Genomic DNA, 16,858 nt, shown 5'->3' on the forward strand with positions numbered 1-16,858 from the left:
GCTGATTTATATATAGGTGTACTGCAGGGCAAAATATACCCACCGGCCAGGGCATATATACTAAAATGTCTGATATATTGCAGGGCCCGGACTTATATATAGGTATGTTGCAGGGCAAAATATACCCACCGGCCAGGGCGTATATACTAAAGTGCCTGATGGATTGTAGGGGCAGGACGCAGTATCAGCGTCTCCGTAAAACCAGCGCACAAAGGGTCAGACTTTAAAGTTAAAGAAATATACCTGATTCAGTCCGTTCCTCCAATACAGGACACCCCGACGCGCGTTTCGGACGCTAATCCTTCGTCAGGGGGTTCAGGTCAGGAGAGTTGGCAGGCCAATTGAGCACAGTAATACCATGGTCAGTAAACCATTTACCAGTGGTTTTGGCACTGTGAGCAGGTGCCAGGTCGTGCTGAAAAATGAAATCTTCATCTCCATAAAGCATTTCAGCCGATGGAAGCATGAAGTGCTCCAAAATCTCCTGATAGCTAGCTGCATTGACCCTGCCCTTGATGAAACACAGTGGACCAACACCAGCAGCTGACATGGCACCCCACACCATCACTGACTGTGGGTACTTGACACTGGACTTCAGGCATTTTGGCATTTCTTTCTCCCCAGTCTTCCTCCAGACTCTGGCACCTTGATTTCCGAATGACATGCAAAATTTGCTTTCATCAGAAAAAAGTACTTGGGACCACTTACCAACAGTCCAGTGCTGCTTCTCTGTAGCCCAGGTCAGGCGCCTCTGCCGCTGTTTATGGTTCAAAAGTGGCTTTACCTGGGGAATGCGGCACCTGTAGCCCATTTCCTGCACACGCCTGTGCACGGTGGCTCTGGATGTTTCCACACCAGACTCAGTCCACTGCTTCCTCAGGTTCCCCAAGGTCTGGAATCGGTCCTTCTCCACAATCTTCCTCAGGGTCCGGTCTCCTCTTCTCGTTGTACAGCGTTTTCTGCAACATTGTTTCCTTCCAACAGACTTACCATTGAGGTGCCTTGATACAGCACTCTGGGAACAGCCTATTTGTTGAGAAATTTCTTTCTGGGTCTTACCCTCTTGCTTGAGGGTGTCAATGATGGCCTTCTTGACATCTGTCAGGTCGCTAGTCTTACCCATGATGGGGGTTTTGAGTAATGAACCAGGCAGGGAGTTTAGAAAAGCCTCAGGTATCTTTTGCATGTGTTTAGAGTTAATTAGTTGATTCAGAAGATTAGGGTAATAGGTCGTTTAGAGAACCTTTTCTTGATATGCTAATTTATTGAGACAGGTTTTTTGGGTTATCAGGAGTTGTATGCCAAAATCATCAGTATTAAAACAATAAAAGACCTGACAAATTTCAGTTGGTGGATAATGAATCTATAATATATGAAAGTTTAATTGTAATCATTACATTATGGTAAATAATGAACTTTAACACTATATGCTAATTTTTTGAGAAGGACCTGTATGTTCTATGATCACACTGATCAGAGGGGTTTAAAAAAGGTTAAGGCTGTGTGCACACATAGCAGATTTTTCACGTTTTATTCGCGGTTTTTCGCTATAAAAACACTATAAAACTGCGAAAAAACCGCTCACATTAAGCATCCTATTTAATAGAATGCAATCCGCATTTTTTTGTGCACATGCTGCATTTTTTTCCTGAGCGGATTCGCATTCCAGAAAAAAACCCAGCATGTTCATTAAATTTGCGTAATCGCGGGGATTCCGCACACCTAGGAATACATTGATCTGCTTACTTCCCGCATGGGGCTATGCCCACCATGCGGGAAGAAAGCAGATCATGTGCGGTTGGTACCCAGGGTGAAGGAGAGGAGACTCTCCTCCACGGACTGGGCACCATATAATTGTTAAAAAAAAGAAAGAATTACCATATTTTTCGGACTATAAGGCGCACCCAGGTTTTAGAGGTGGAAAATAGGGAAAAAAATATTTGAAGCAAAAAAAGTGGTAAAATATTTAATAACATACTATTATATATAATAACACCACATATAATAGTATGTTATTATGTTGGAAGCTGCGGGACCAGTGTGGTGTCTGTACAGTACTATATGAAGACGCTGGAGGGTGAGTATAAGAATGGGGGCACAGGGCTTATATTTAAAGCACCACTCCAGCACTGCAAAATAACACTGGAGTGCTGCTTTAAAATCCAATGGGAGAACTATAACTCCTAGCATGTCCTGCAGATCCTATGACATGCTGGGAGTTATAGTTCATTAAAGAAGTGGCAGAGTGCTTTATTGTGTTTTGGAAAGACTAACCTCTTAATTGTGGCAGCCAGCCACACTGTGGTGAGGTAAAAGCATCCCATGACTGCACCAGAGCCCTCCCTCTTGTTGCCTTTCCACAGCACAGGTAATGGAAGCCAGCAGATTCTAGTGTTGGAGTCTGAAGGACCTGTGATGATGTAAAAAAGAGGGAGGGCTCTGTGCTGCCATGTGATGCTCCAGCCCGCCCACTTCTGACATCATCACAGGTCCTCCTTGTGCACACTGCACAGCACTCAGCTCCAGCCCAGGAAGGTACAGCGATCTCCTCTCCCCCGGACCCTGCTGCTGCTGCCTCCTCCTGCCCCGGACACACAGATCTCCCCAGCTGCTGCAGGAATCAGCGCTGGGGAAGCCATGTGTGTCCCTGCTTAAGTGCAGTATTCATCTGCCTCTCTGGGCTCACTGCTCAGCTGATAGGTGTGCTGGGAGTAGCTAATGAATATTCACTGCACTTAATCATCGGGACCACATGGTTTCCCCAGCACTGATTCTGGGCAGCAGGGACATCCTGAAGTGGGATAACAGTGCGATCGCACTCACTGCTGCCCCCCTCCCCACATGCTACATCCGTACCATAAGACGCACCCACACTTTCCTCCCAAATTTGGAGGAAAAAAAGTGCGTCTTATGGTCAGAAAACTACGGTAAAATAAAAAAATCGTGATATACTCACCTTCGATGGCCCCCGGAGTCTTCCTGCCCCTCAGCGCTGCACGTGGCCACTTCCGTTCCTGTAGATGGTGTGTGAAGGACCTGCGATGACGTCGCGGTCACGTGACCGTGACGTCATCGAAGGTCCTGCACACACACCACCTATAGGAACGGAAGCTGCTGAGGAGATCGGCTGTTTGCGGTAGGTGAGTATAACCATTTTTTTTATTATTATTTTTAACATTCTATCTTGTACTATTGATGCGGCATAGGCTGCATAAATAGTAAAAAGTTGGTCACACTTGTCAAACACTGTTTGACAAGTGTGACCAACCTGTCAGTTTTCCAAGCGATTCTACAGATCGTTTGGAAAACGCTAGCATTCTGCAAGCTAATTATGCTTGCAAAACGCTAGTTTTCTGCGGGAATATGCATGCCAATTCCGCATGCGATATTCCCGCGGCAGGAGGCGCAGAATTGCCGCGGAAATTTCCGCGGCAATTCTGCAACGTGTGCACTTAGCCTTAAAGTGACAAAAATCATAGTTTCAGCAACAAGAAATATCCATCACTATATAGAAAGCAGAGTCACTGCACAATGTTAGTTAAGTCTTGTCCATAACTACTTTATTATACTCTATTATCCTGTACACAGTGGAGGAGCTAGAAATCACAGGTCCGACAGCAATAGCTGGAATTGGGCCCTCCAACGTAAAGAAAAAAATCTATCTAAATATACAAAAAACTGACCAGCACCTCCTAAATGTGAACATGTGTAAGCTGCCAGACTGCGTTATATAGAAAAAAAGAAAACATGGCAGCACTATGTATAAGTTTAGGCCATGTGAAAACACAGGAAAATATTAAAAACATATAATCTAAGTATTACTACTCAAAAAAAAATTTCAAAATTTGTTTTGTAACTTATGGAAATGAATGAAAATGAAGGTTCTTATTGCATAAATTGGCCAATTCATGTATGCCCATCAACCCCAGTGCTCAGAACCTTCAATTTCATTAATTTCCGCACGTTAAAGTTTTTTTGAAAAAAAAATATTTTTTGAGTAGTAATTATCTAGATTATATGTTTTTATATTTAACTATTGGATGTTGGCTGCATCCAGTCTGATTCTGCATTCATCCTATTGACCTGCAGGTGGCTGTAATCAGCTCTACTTGCCCATAAATTTTAGGCTAAACCCAGGAGTAGACATGAGTGTCCAAAATTGTAGGTTGATAGTCCAAGAGAAGGCATGTACAGTAGATTAGGGACCCATCAGAGGGAGGTCCCTTGTCGTCGTTGATGGGCATACTTAAATTGGCCAATTCATGTATGCCCATCAACCCCGGCGCTAAGAACCTTCATTTTCTATAACTTCCATAAGTTAAAAACATTTTTGTGAAAAAATATTTTTTGAGTAGTAATATCTAGATTATGTTTTAATGCTTTTCTGTTTTCACATGGCCTAAACTTATACATAGTGCTGCTGTATTTTCTATTATCTATCTATATCTATATACAGTGGGGCAAAAAAGTATTTAGTCAGTCAGCAATAGTGCAAGTTCCACCACTTAAAAAGATGAGAGGCGTCTGTAATTTACATCATAGGTAGACCTCAACTATGGGAGACAAACTGAGAAAAAAAAATCCAGAAAATCACATTGTCTGTTTTTTTTATCATTTTTTTTGCATATTATGGTGGAAAATAAGTATTTGGTCAGAAACAAACAATCAAGATTTCTGGCTCTCACAGACCTGTAACTTCTTCTTTAAGAGTCTCCTCTTTCCTCCACTCATTACCTGTAGTAATGGCACCTGTTTAAACTTGTTATCAGTATAAAAAGACACCTGTGCACACCCTCAAACAGTCTGACTCCAAACTCCACTATGGTGAAGACCAAAGAGCTGTCAAAGGACACCAGAAACAAAATTGTAGCCCTGCACCAGGCTGGGAAGACTGAATCTGCAATAGCCAACCAGCTTGGAGTGAAGAAATCAACAGTGGGAGCAATAATTAGAAAATGGAAGACATACAAGACCACTGATAATCTCCCTCGATCTGGGGCTCCACGCAAAATCCCACCCCGTGGGGTCAGAATGATCACAAGAACGGTGAGCAAAAATCCCAGAACCACGCGGGGGGACCTAGTGAATGAACTGCAGAGAGCTGGGACCAATGTAACAAGGCCTACCATAAGTAACACACTATGCCACCATGGACTCAGATCCTGCAGTGCCAGACGTGTCTCACTGCTTAAGCCAGTACATGTCCGGGCCCGTCTGAAGTTTGCTAGAGAGCATTTGGATGATCCAGAGGAGTTTTGGGAGAATGTCCTATGGTCTGATGAAACCAAACTGGAACTGTTTGGTAGAAACACAACTTGTCGTGTTTGGAGGAAAAAGAATACTGAGTTGCATCCATCAAACACCATACCTACTGTAAAGCATGGTGGTGGAAACATCATGCTTTGGGGCTGTTTCTCTGCAAAGGGGCCAGGACGACTGATCCGGGTACATGAAAGAATGAATGGGGCCATGTATTGTGAGATTTTGAGTGCAAACCTCCTTCCATCAGCAAGGGCATTGAAGATGAAACGTGGCTGGGTCTTTCAACATGACAATGATCCAAAGCACACCGCCAGGGCAAAGAAGGAGTGGCTTCGTAAGAAGCATTTCAAGGTCCTGGAGTGGCCTAGCCAGTCTCCAGATCTCAACCCTATAGAAAACCTTTGGAGGGAGTTGAAAGTCCGTGTTGCCAAGCGAAAAGCCAAAAACATCACTGCTCTAGAGGAGATCTGCATGGAGGAATGGGCCAACATACTAACAACAGTGTGTGGCAACCTTGTGAAGACTTACAGAAAATGTTTGAACTCTGTCATTGCCAACAAAGGATATATTAAAAAGTATTGAGATGAAATTTTGTTTCTGACCAAATACTTATTTTCCACCATAATATGCAAATAAAATGTTAAAAAAACAGACAATGTGATTTTCTGGATTTTTTTTTCTCAGTTTGTCTCCCATAGTTGAGGTCTACCTATGATGTAAATTACAGACGCCTCTCATCTTTTTAAGTGGTGGAACTTGCACTATTGCTGACTGACTAAATACTTTTTTGCCCCACTGTATCTATATATACTAGATGGTGGCCCGATTCTAATGAATCGGGTATTCTAGAATATGTATGTCCACGTAGTATATTGCACAGCCCACGTAGTATATTGCCCAGCCACGTAGTATATTGCTCAGCCATGTAGTTCACGTAGTATATTGCCCGGTCACATAGTACAGTCATGGCCAAAATTTTTGAGAATGACACCAAAATTATATTTTCACATGATCTGCTGCCCTCTGGTTTTTATTAGTGTTTGTCTGATGTTAATATCACATACAGAAATATAATTGCAATCATATTATGAGTACCAATAGGTTATATTGACAGTTCGAATGAGTTAATGCAGCAAGTCAATATTTGCAGTGTTGACCCTTCTTCTTCAAGACCTCTGCAATTCTCCCTGGCATGCTCTCAATCAACTTCTGGACCAAATCCTGACTGATAGCAGTCCATTCTTGCATAATCAATGCTTGCATTTTGCCAGAATTTGTTGGTTTTTGTTTGTCCACCCGTCTCTTGATGATTGACCACAAGCTCTCAATGGGATTAAGATCTGGGGAGTTTCCAAACCATGGACCCAAAATCTCTATGGTTTGTTCCATGAGCCATTTAGTTATCACCTTTGCTTTATGGCAAGGTGCTCCATCATGCTGAAAAAGGCATTGTTGGGCGCCAAACTGCTCTTGGACGGTTGGGAGAAGTTGCTCTTGGAGGACATTCTGGTACCATTTTTTATTCATGTGTTTTTAGGCAAGACTGTGAGTGAGCCGATTCCCTTGGCTGAGAAGCAACCCCACACATGAATGGTTTCAGGATGCTTTACAGTTGGCCTGAGACAAGACTGGGGGTAGCGCTCACCTCTTCTTCTCCGAATAAGCTGTTTTCCAGATGTTCCAAACAATCGAAAAGGGGATTCATCAGAGAAAATGACTTTGCCCCAGTCCTCAGCAGTTCACTCCCTGTACCTTTTGCAGAATATCAGTCGGTCCCTGATGTTTTTTCTGGAGAGAAGTGGCTTCTTTGTTGCCCTCCTTGAAACCAGGCCTTGCTCAAAGAGTCTCCGCCTCACAGTGCGTGCAGAAGCACTCACACCAGCCTGCTGCCATTCCTGAGCAAGCTCGGCACTGCTGGTAGTCCGATCCCGAAGCTGAAACAGTTTTAAGATACGGTCCTGTCACTTGATGGTCTTTCTTGGGCGCCCTGGAGCCATTTTGACAACAATGGAAGCTCTCTCCTTGAAGTTCTTGATGATGCGATAGATTGTTGACTGAGGTGCAATCTTTGTAGCTGCGATACTCTTCCCTGTTAGGCCATTTTTATGCAGTGCAATGATGGCTGCACGTGTTTCTTTAGAGATAACCATGGTTAACTGAAGAGAAACAATGATACCAAGCACCAGCCTCCTTTTAAAGTGTCCAGTGATGTCATTCTTACTTAATCATGACTGATTGATCGCCAGCCCTGTCCTCATTAACACCCACACATGTGTTAATGGATCAATCACTAAAACGATGTTAGCTGCTCCTTTTAAGGCAGAACTGCAATGATGTTGAAATGTGTTTTGGGGGTTAAAGTTCATTTTCTGGGCAAATATTGACTTTGCAAGTACAGTAATTGCTGTTAAGCTGATCACTCTGACATTCAGGAGTATTGCAAATTGTCATTAGAAAAAATGAAGCAGTGGACTTTGGAAAAATTAATATTTACGATACGATACGATACACTTTATTGATCCCGTGGGAAATTATGGTATCACAGCAGCACAACTTAAATCATAAAAATCATAAAGGAATTACATAGTTGACATGACAGTGGAGTTGACAGAAGAACATGATACATTATACATTAGAATAGGACATACACAGCGAGTGAACTGAAATGTAGAGAAATAAGTAGACATTCACCTTGGTGGTTTAACCCTAATATTATTGTACATTCCCATGGCAGTTGGCACAAACGATTTCCTATATTTTTCCTTCTTACTCCTCAGAAGTATTAGCTGGTTACTGAAGGTGCTCTTCTGTCTCATGAATAGCTCATATAGTGGATGTGCATTATTGTTCATAATTGCCATACACTTTTTCAGAGTTCTTCTCTCCACTACCTCCCCAAAAGAGTCCAGATTACAGCCCACAGCAGAACTTGCCTTCTTAATAATCTTATTCAGTTTATTAGCATCAGAGGCCCGCACACTACTACCCCAGCACGTGATTGCAAAAAAGATGGCACTTGCCACTACAGATTGGTAGAACATTTCTAACATTTTGCTACACACATTAAAAGACCTCAGTTTCCTTAGGAAATACAGTCTGCTCATCCCCTTCTTGTAGACAAACACAGAGTGGCATCTCCAGTCCAGTTTGCTATCCAAATGGACCCCCAAATATTTGTAGCTCTCCACCTGCTCTACCTCCTGACCAGCAATAGTGATCGGTAAGCATTCCAACTTAATCCTGCTATAGTTGGCCACCAACTCCTTAGTTTTCTTAACATTTAGTTGTAGATAGTTACCATTGCACCAATCCACGAAATTCGACACCACCCTTCTGTATTCCTCATCCCCCTGATCTCCCCTAATGCATCCCACAACCACAGAGTCATCCGAAAATTTTTGAAGGTGGCAAAGTTCAGATTTATACTGAAAGTCTGAAGTATACAGTGTGAATAGAAAGGGCGCAAGCACGGTTCCCTGGGGGGCACCTACACTGCTCAGTAATCTGCTTGACACCACTGCTCCCATCTGTACAAACTGTGGCCGATCTGATAGGTAGTCAAGTCAGTTATCCAATTTCTCATCCCCACCTCCACCTTCATATCAGTCATCTTTTTGTGTAGTAAAAGTGGCTGCAGGGAGTTAAATGCACTCGAGAAATCGAAGAACATCGCTCGCACCGTGGTTCCGTCAGTCTCCAGAAATGAATGTACCCTATGTAACAGAGAAAGAATAGCATCATCCACCCCCAATCTATGTTGGTAGGCAAACTGAAGGGGATCGATAAAAGCATTGACCCTTGGTCTTAAGTGAGCAAGCACTAATCTTTCCAAGGCCTTCATAGCGTGAGATGTCCCATTCTCAAAATTTTTGTCCAGGACTGTATATTGCCCAGCCACGTAGTATATTGCCCAGTCACATAGTATATTGCCCAGCCACGTAGTATATTGCCCAGTCACGTAGTATATTGCCCAGTCACGTAGTATATTGCCCAGTCACGTAGTATATTGCCCAGCCACATAGTATATTGCCCAGCCACGTAGTATACAGCACAGTCACGTAGTATATTGGCCAGTCACGTAGGATACAGCACAGAGCCACGTAGTATACAGCACAGAGCCACGTAGTATACTGCCTAGTCACGTAGTAAACAGCACAGTCACGTAGTATATTGGCCAGTCACATAGGATACAGCACAGAGCCACGTAGTATACAGCACAGAGCCACGTAGTATACTGCCCAGTCACGTAGTATACAGCACAGTCACGTAGTATATTGGCCAGTCACGTAGGATACAGCACAGAGCCACGTAGTATAAAGCACAGAGCCACGTAGTATAAAGCACAGAGCCACGTAGTATACTGCCCAGTCACATAGTATACAGCACAGTCACGTAGTATATTGGCTAGTCACGTAGGATACAGCACAGAGCCACGTAGTATACAGCACAGAGCCACGTAGTATACTGCCCAGTCACGTAGTATACAGCACAGTCACATAGTATATTGGCTAGTCACGTAGGATACAGCACAGAGCCACGTAGTATACAGCACAGAGCCACGTAGTATACTGCCCAGTCACGTAGTATACAGCACAGTCACGTAGTATATTGCCCAGCCACATAGTATATTGCCCAGCCACATAGTATATTGCCCAGCCACATAGTATATTGCCCAGCCACATAGTATATTGCCCAGCCACATAGTATATTGCCCAGTCACATAGTATATTGCCCAGCCACATAGTATATTGCCCAGTCACATAGTATATTGCCCAGCCACATAGTATATTGCCCAGCCACATAGTATATTGCCCAGCCACATAGTATATTGCCCAGTCACATAGTATATTGCCCAGCCACGTAGTATACAGCAGTCACGTAGTATATTGGCCAGTCACGTAGGATACAGCACAGAGCCACGTAGTATACAGCACAGAGCCACGTAGTATACTGCCCAGTCACGTAGTATACAGCACAGTCACGTAGTATATTGGCCAGTCACGTAGGATACAGCACAGATCCACGTAGTATACTGCCCAGTCACGTAGTATACAGCACAGTCACGTAGTATATTGGCCAGTCACGTAGGATACAGCACAGAGCCACGTAGTATACAGCACAGAGCCACGTAGTATACTGCCCAGTCACGTAGTATACAGCACAGTCACGTAGTATATTGCCCAGCCACATAGTATATTGCCCAGCCACATAGTATATTGCCCAGCCACATAGTATATTGCCCAGCCACATAGTATATTGCCCAGCCACATAGTATATTGCCCAGCCACATAGTATATTGCCCAGCCACATAGTATATTGCCCAGCCACATAGTATATTGCCCAGCCACATAGTATATTGCCCAGCCACATAGTATATTGCCCAGCCACATAGTATATTGCCCAGCTACATAGTATATTGCCCAGCCACATAGTATATTGCCCAGCCACATAGTATATTGCCCAGCCACATAGTATATTGCCCAGCCACATAGTATATTGCCCAGCCACATAGTATATTGCCCAGCCACATAGTATATTGCCCAGCCACATAGTATATTGCCCAGCCACATAGTATATTGCCCAGCCACATAGTATATTGCCCAGCCACATAGTATATTGCCCAGCCACATAGTATATTGCCCAGCCACATAGTATATTGCCCAGCCACATAGTATATTGCCCAGCCACATAGTATATTGCCCAGCCACATAGTATATTGCCCAGCCACATAGTATATTGCCCAGCCACATAGTATACAGCACAGTCACGTAGTATATTGGCCAGTCACGTATTAAAATAAAAATTAGTTACATACTCACCTCCTGGAGCCTCCAGATCGAAGCGGCCGGTTCCCGATGCTTGTCGAGCGCTCTGGTCTGAAGATTGCATTGCGGTCTCGCGAGATGATGACGTAGCGGTCTCACGAGACCGCACGTCATCATCTCGCGAGACCGCAATGCATGAAGCGGTCACCGGGGCGTTGCGCAGAGCAGGTAAGGCCGGTTCCTGATCCGGGGGGGGGAGGGGGGTCACCGGAGGGTGAGTATGTAACTATTTTTAATTTTTTTTATTATTTTTAACATTAGATATTTTTACTATTCATGCTGCATAGGCAGCATGAATAGTAAAAAGGTGGTCACACAGGGTTAATAGCAGCATTAACCGAGTGCGTTACACCACGGTCAATGCTGCCATTAACCCTGTGTGAGCGCTGACCGGAGGGGACTATGTGGACACCGAGCACTGACTGAAGGGAGGAAGATGCGGCCATTTTCTTCCGGACTGTGGCCATCGCTGATTGGTCGCGGCAGCTATGACAGGCACCTGCCGAGACCAATCAGCGAATGAATAACCGTAACAGAAAGAAGGACAGACAGACAGAAAGACGGAAGTGACCCTTAGACAATTATATAGTAGATATATATAGCTGAGTGTATGTGTGTGTGTGTGTGTGGGGGGGGGGGGTGAAGCCACGCCCATTCCACATAGCAACCAATCACTCAGCATCTTTCATTTTACCAGAGCTGTTCAGAAGAAGCTGAGCTGTGATTGGTTGCTATGAGCAACAGTTTTCCCACTCCACAACACCTCAGCAGACACTGACCGGGTGGGAGAAATCCAGCATCCCTGGGAACATAAGCTCCAGCCATTGTCTGCCCCCCAGAAAGGAGCAGAGAGCACATGACAGAAATGAGAGAATAGCGATCTATTGTTACCGGCATAGAAAATCGCATCATCAGCGGCCGCACACAGAGCTGCACTGCCGGGTTACATAACAGCACATCTCCAGGAACTCCCTGCTCAGCGCCACACAGCTCGGGACTATGGGATGGAGGATGTGTGATGGGTATATGGGCACGGGACTATGGGATGGAGGATGTGTGATGGGCATATGGGCACTGGACTATGGGATGGAGGATGTGTGATGGGTATATGGGCACTGGACTATGGGATGGAGGATGTGTGATGGGTATAGGGGCACTGGACTATGGGATGTAGGATGTGTGATGGGTATATGGGCACTGGACTATGGGATGGAGGATGTGTGATGGGTATATGGGCACTGGACTATGGGATGGAGAATGTGTGATGGGTATAAGGGCACTGGACTATGGGATGGAGGATGTGTGATGGGTATATGGGCACTGGACTATGGGATGGAGAATGTGTGATGGGTATAAGGGCACTGGACTATGGGATGGAGAATGTGTGATGGGTATAAGGGCACTGGACTATGGGATGGAGAATGTGTGATAGGTATATGGACACGGGACTATGGGATGGAGGATATGTATGATGGGTATATGGGCACTGGACTATGGGATGGAGGATGTGTGATAGGTATATGGGCACTGGGCTATGGGATGGAGGATGTGTGATAGGTATATGGACACGGGACTATCGGATGGAGGATGTGTGATGGGTATATGGGCACTGGACTATAGAATGCAGGATGTGTAATGATCTCCTGCTTCGACTACTGCAACATCCTTTTCTGTGGCCTCCCTGCTAAAGCCCTTGCACCTCTCCAGTCCATTCTTAACTCTGCTGCCCGACTAATTCATCTCTCTCCTCGCTACTCCTCCGCTTCTCCCCTCTGCAAATCTCTTCACTGGCTCCCATTCCCTCAGCATATCCAGTTCAAATTACTAATACTGACCTACAAGGCCATCCATAACCTGTCTCCTCCATACATCTCTGAAATAATCTCCCTATATTTTCCCCTTCGCGTAATCTCCGGACCTCCCAAGACTTTCTTTTCTCCGCCACACTTTTTGGCTCCTCACCCAACCGCCTCCAAGACTTCTCCTGAATATCCCCCATCCTCTGGAATTCTGTGCCCCAACATGTCCGACTACAAACCACATTCGGATCCTTTAGATGGAACCTGAAAACCCATCTCTACAGGAAACCTGCAGCCTGCACTGACCCCGCTACCTCCTCACCACTACTGGAGTTACCCCCTCACCAGCACTGGAGCTGCTGCAACCCCAAAACCTAATGTCTCCTTCCCCACCATCCTGCAGAATGTAAGCCCGCAAGGGCAGGGTCCTCTCCCCTCTGTATCAGATTGTTAGTTTACTGTAAGTGATATTTGTATGTAACCCCTTCTCACGTACAGACCATGGAATCAATGGTACTATATAAATAAATAATAACAATAATAGTATATGGGGACTGGACTATGGGATGGAGGATAATCATTATAATTTGTTAGAACTAACCACAGTTAGTCACTATGCCCGGGCAATGCCGGGCTCTTCAGCTAAGATAGATACCGTAGATAGATAGACAGACTAGCTTTTCCAAGCCAGCTAACGCTCGGCACGCTCATTGCTACCTAATTAACGCTGCTGGTGATTAAAGTAAATAATGACAACATTCAATAGCGCTTACGCAGGTGGTAAATTAACTTAAAGGGACACTGTCACCTGGGTTTGGAGGGAACAATCTTCAGCCATGGAGGCGGGGTTTTTGGGTTTTTGATTCACCCTTTCCTTACCCGCTGGCTGCATGCTGGCTGCAATATTGGATTGAAGTTCATTCTCTGTCCTCCATAGTACACGCCTGCGCAAGGCAAGATTGCTTAGCGCAGGCATGTACTACGGAGGACAGAGAATGAACTTCAATCCAATATTGCAGCCAGCATGCAGCCAGCGGGTAAGGAAAGGGTGAATCAAAAAACCCAAAACCCCACCTCCATGGCTGAAGATTGTTCCCTCCAAATTCAGGTGACAGTGTCCCTTTAAAATGAAGTTAATAACAGTGTGGGGACGGAGCCTCGTGTGGTAACGTGTGGGGACGGAGCCTGATGTGGTGATGTGTGGGGACGGAGCCTCGTGTGGTAATGTGTGGGGACGGAGCCTCGTGTGGTAATGTGTGGGGACGGAGCCTCGTGTGGTAATGTGTGGGGACGGAGCCTCGTGTGGTAATGTGTGGGGACGGAGCCTCGTGTGGTAATGTGTGGGGACGGAGCTTCGTATGGTAATGTGTGGGGACGGAGCCTGTGCGGTAATTTGTGGGGACGGAGCCTCGTGCGGTAATTTGTGGGGACGGAGCTTCGTGTGGTAATTTGTGGGGACAGAGCTTCGTGTGGTAATTTGTGGGGACAGAGCTTCGTGTGGTAATGTGGGGGGACGGAGCCTCGTGTGATAATGTGTGGGGACGGAGCCTCGTGTGGTAATGTGTGGGGACGGAGCCTCGTGTGGTAATGTGTGTGGATGGAGCCTCGTGTGGTAATGTGTGGGGACGGAGCCTCGTGTGGTAATGTGTGGGGACGGAGCCTCGTGTGGTAATGTGTGTGGATGGAGCCTCATGTGGTAATGTGTGGGGGATGGAGCTTCGTGTGGTGATGTGTTGGGGGCGGGATTGTGTGTGGTGATGTGGTGGGGGGTGGGATTATGTGTGGTGATGTGTGGGGGGCGGGATTATGTGTGGTGATGTGGGGGCGGGATTATGTGTGGTAATGGTGTGGGAGGGCTGGATTATGTGTGGTGATGTGGTGGAGGGGATTATGTGTGGTAATGTGGGTGTGGTGGGGGGCGGGATTATGTGTGGTGATGTGGTGGGGGGATTATGTGTGGTGATGTGGGGGCAGGATTATGTGTGGTAATATGGTGGGGGGCGGGATTATGTGTGGTGTTGGGAGGCGGGATTATGTGTGGTGATGTGTTGGGGTGGCGGGATTATGTGTGGTGATGAGGTGGGGGGCGGGATTATGTGTGGTGATGTGGTGGGGGAGGGATTATGTGTGGTGATGTGGGAGGCGGGATTATCTGTGGTGATGTGGTGGGGGCGGGATTATGTGTGGTAATGTGGTGGGGCAGGATTATGTATGATAATGGGGCGGGATTATGTGTGGTGTTGGGGGGCAGGATTATGTGTGGTGATGTGTTTGGGGGCAGGATTATGTGTGGTGATGTGGTGGGCGGGCGGGATTGTGTGTGGTAATGGGGTGGGGGCGGGATTATGTGTGGTGATGTGGTGGGGCGGAGCTACTGTGCAGGGGGCGGGATTAGCGAGTAATCACGATGCTATATATATATAGATATATATATAGAGATATATATATATATATATATATATATATATATATATATATATATATATATATATATATATATATATATATACACTAGATGGCAGCCCGATTCTAAAGAATCGGGAGTCTAGAATCCATATATACTTTATTTATTCAAATGTAAGAATAATACAATTAATAAATAATAGTAAGAAAGAACAAAAAATGGCTGCACTCACCAGCTCTTGACAATTCTTGTTATTTAAGGTACAGTTACACAGGATCCATGAACATGCTTATGAGGGGAGGGATGAAAGACATCAGACGACAACTTGCCTTTTTGCTCTGCATTATTAGTATACTTTATATCAGACCTAATCTTACGTGCGCCATCAGCAGCTTTGGGCTCTGTGTCATTAGTATCCTTACTATTAGAGCTCATGTTGGCTAAGCTAAACAGCTTTAAGCGTGGTGGTGGCAAACAACAGGTTAATAAGAGGCAGTGTCAGGTAGTAGGAAAATAGCCAGTTAATAATAGGCAATAGTTCTTTGCAGGAATGCAGATATTAACCCCTTCCCGACCCATGACGCCACGTAGGCGTCATGAAAGTCGGTGCCAATCCGACCCATGACGCCTATGCGGCGTCATGGAAAGATCGCGTCCCTGCAGATCGGGTGAAAGGGTTAACTCCCATTTCACCCGATCTGCAGGGACAGGGGGAGTGGTAGTTTAGCCCAGGGGGGGTGGCTTCACCCCCTCGTGGCTACGATCGCTCTGATTGGCTGTTGAAAGTGAAACTGCCAATCAGAGCGATTTGTAATATTTCACCTATTATAACTGGTGAAATATTACAATCCAGCCATGGCCGATGCTGAAATATCATCGGCCATGGCTGGAAATACTAATATAATCTATCTCAGTGATCAAAATAAAAAAAATTATAAATGACCCCCCCCTTTGTCACCCCCATAGGTAAGGACAATAAAAAAATAAAGAAATTTTTTTTTTTCCACTAATGTTAGAATAGGGTTAGGGTTAGGGGTAGGGTTAGGGTTAGGGGTAGGGTTAGGGTTAGGGCTAGGGTTAGGGTTTCGGTATGTGCACACGTATTCTGGTTCTCTGCGGATTTTTCCGCTGCGGATTTGATAAATCCGCAGTGCTAAACCGCTGCGGATTTATGGCGGATTTACCGTGTTTTTTTCTGCGCATTTCACTGCGGTTTTACAACTGCGATTTTCTATTGGAGCAGTTGTAAAACCGCTGCGGAATCCGCAGAAAGAAGTGACATGCTGCGGAATGTAAACCGCTGCGTTTCCGTGCAGTTTTTCCGCAGCATGTGTACAGCGATTTTTGTTTCCCGTAGGTTTACATTGAACTGTAAACTCATGGGAAACTGCTGCAGATCCGCAGCGTTTTCCGCAGCGTGTGCACATACCTTTAGAATTAGGCTATGTGCACACGGTGCGGATTTGGCTGCGGATTCGCAGCAGTGTTCCATCAGGTTTACAGTACCATGTAAACATATGAAAAACCAAATCCGCTGTGCCCATGGTGCGGAAAATACCGAGCGGAAA

The 16,858-nt window shown here is 45.4% G+C and overlaps 1 protein-coding gene across 5 annotated transcripts in view; it reads right to left on the bottom strand.

The window, feature by feature from the left end:
* Window positions 1-16,858, bottom strand: part of LOC138663465 (oocyte zinc finger protein XlCOF7.1-like) — an 87,479-nt gene that overhangs the window by 59,486 nt on the left and 11,135 nt on the right. The window contains exon 1 of one of the 5 annotated variants that reach the window (XM_069749683.1): window positions 2,275-2,411. The exons of the other annotated variants lie outside the window; for them this stretch is intronic. The gene's annotated coding sequence lies outside the window, so the exon portion shown is untranslated. Of the gene's footprint in view, window positions 1-2,274; window positions 2,412-16,858 lie in introns of those variants that run through there. 5 annotated transcript variants of the gene reach the window in all.

Source organism: Ranitomeya imitator, chromosome 2 (assembly GCF_032444005.1).
Source record: "Ranitomeya imitator isolate aRanImi1 chromosome 2, aRanImi1.pri, whole genome shotgun sequence".
In the NCBI taxonomy this organism is placed as follows: Eukaryota; Metazoa; Chordata; class Amphibia; order Anura; family Dendrobatidae; genus Ranitomeya; species Ranitomeya imitator.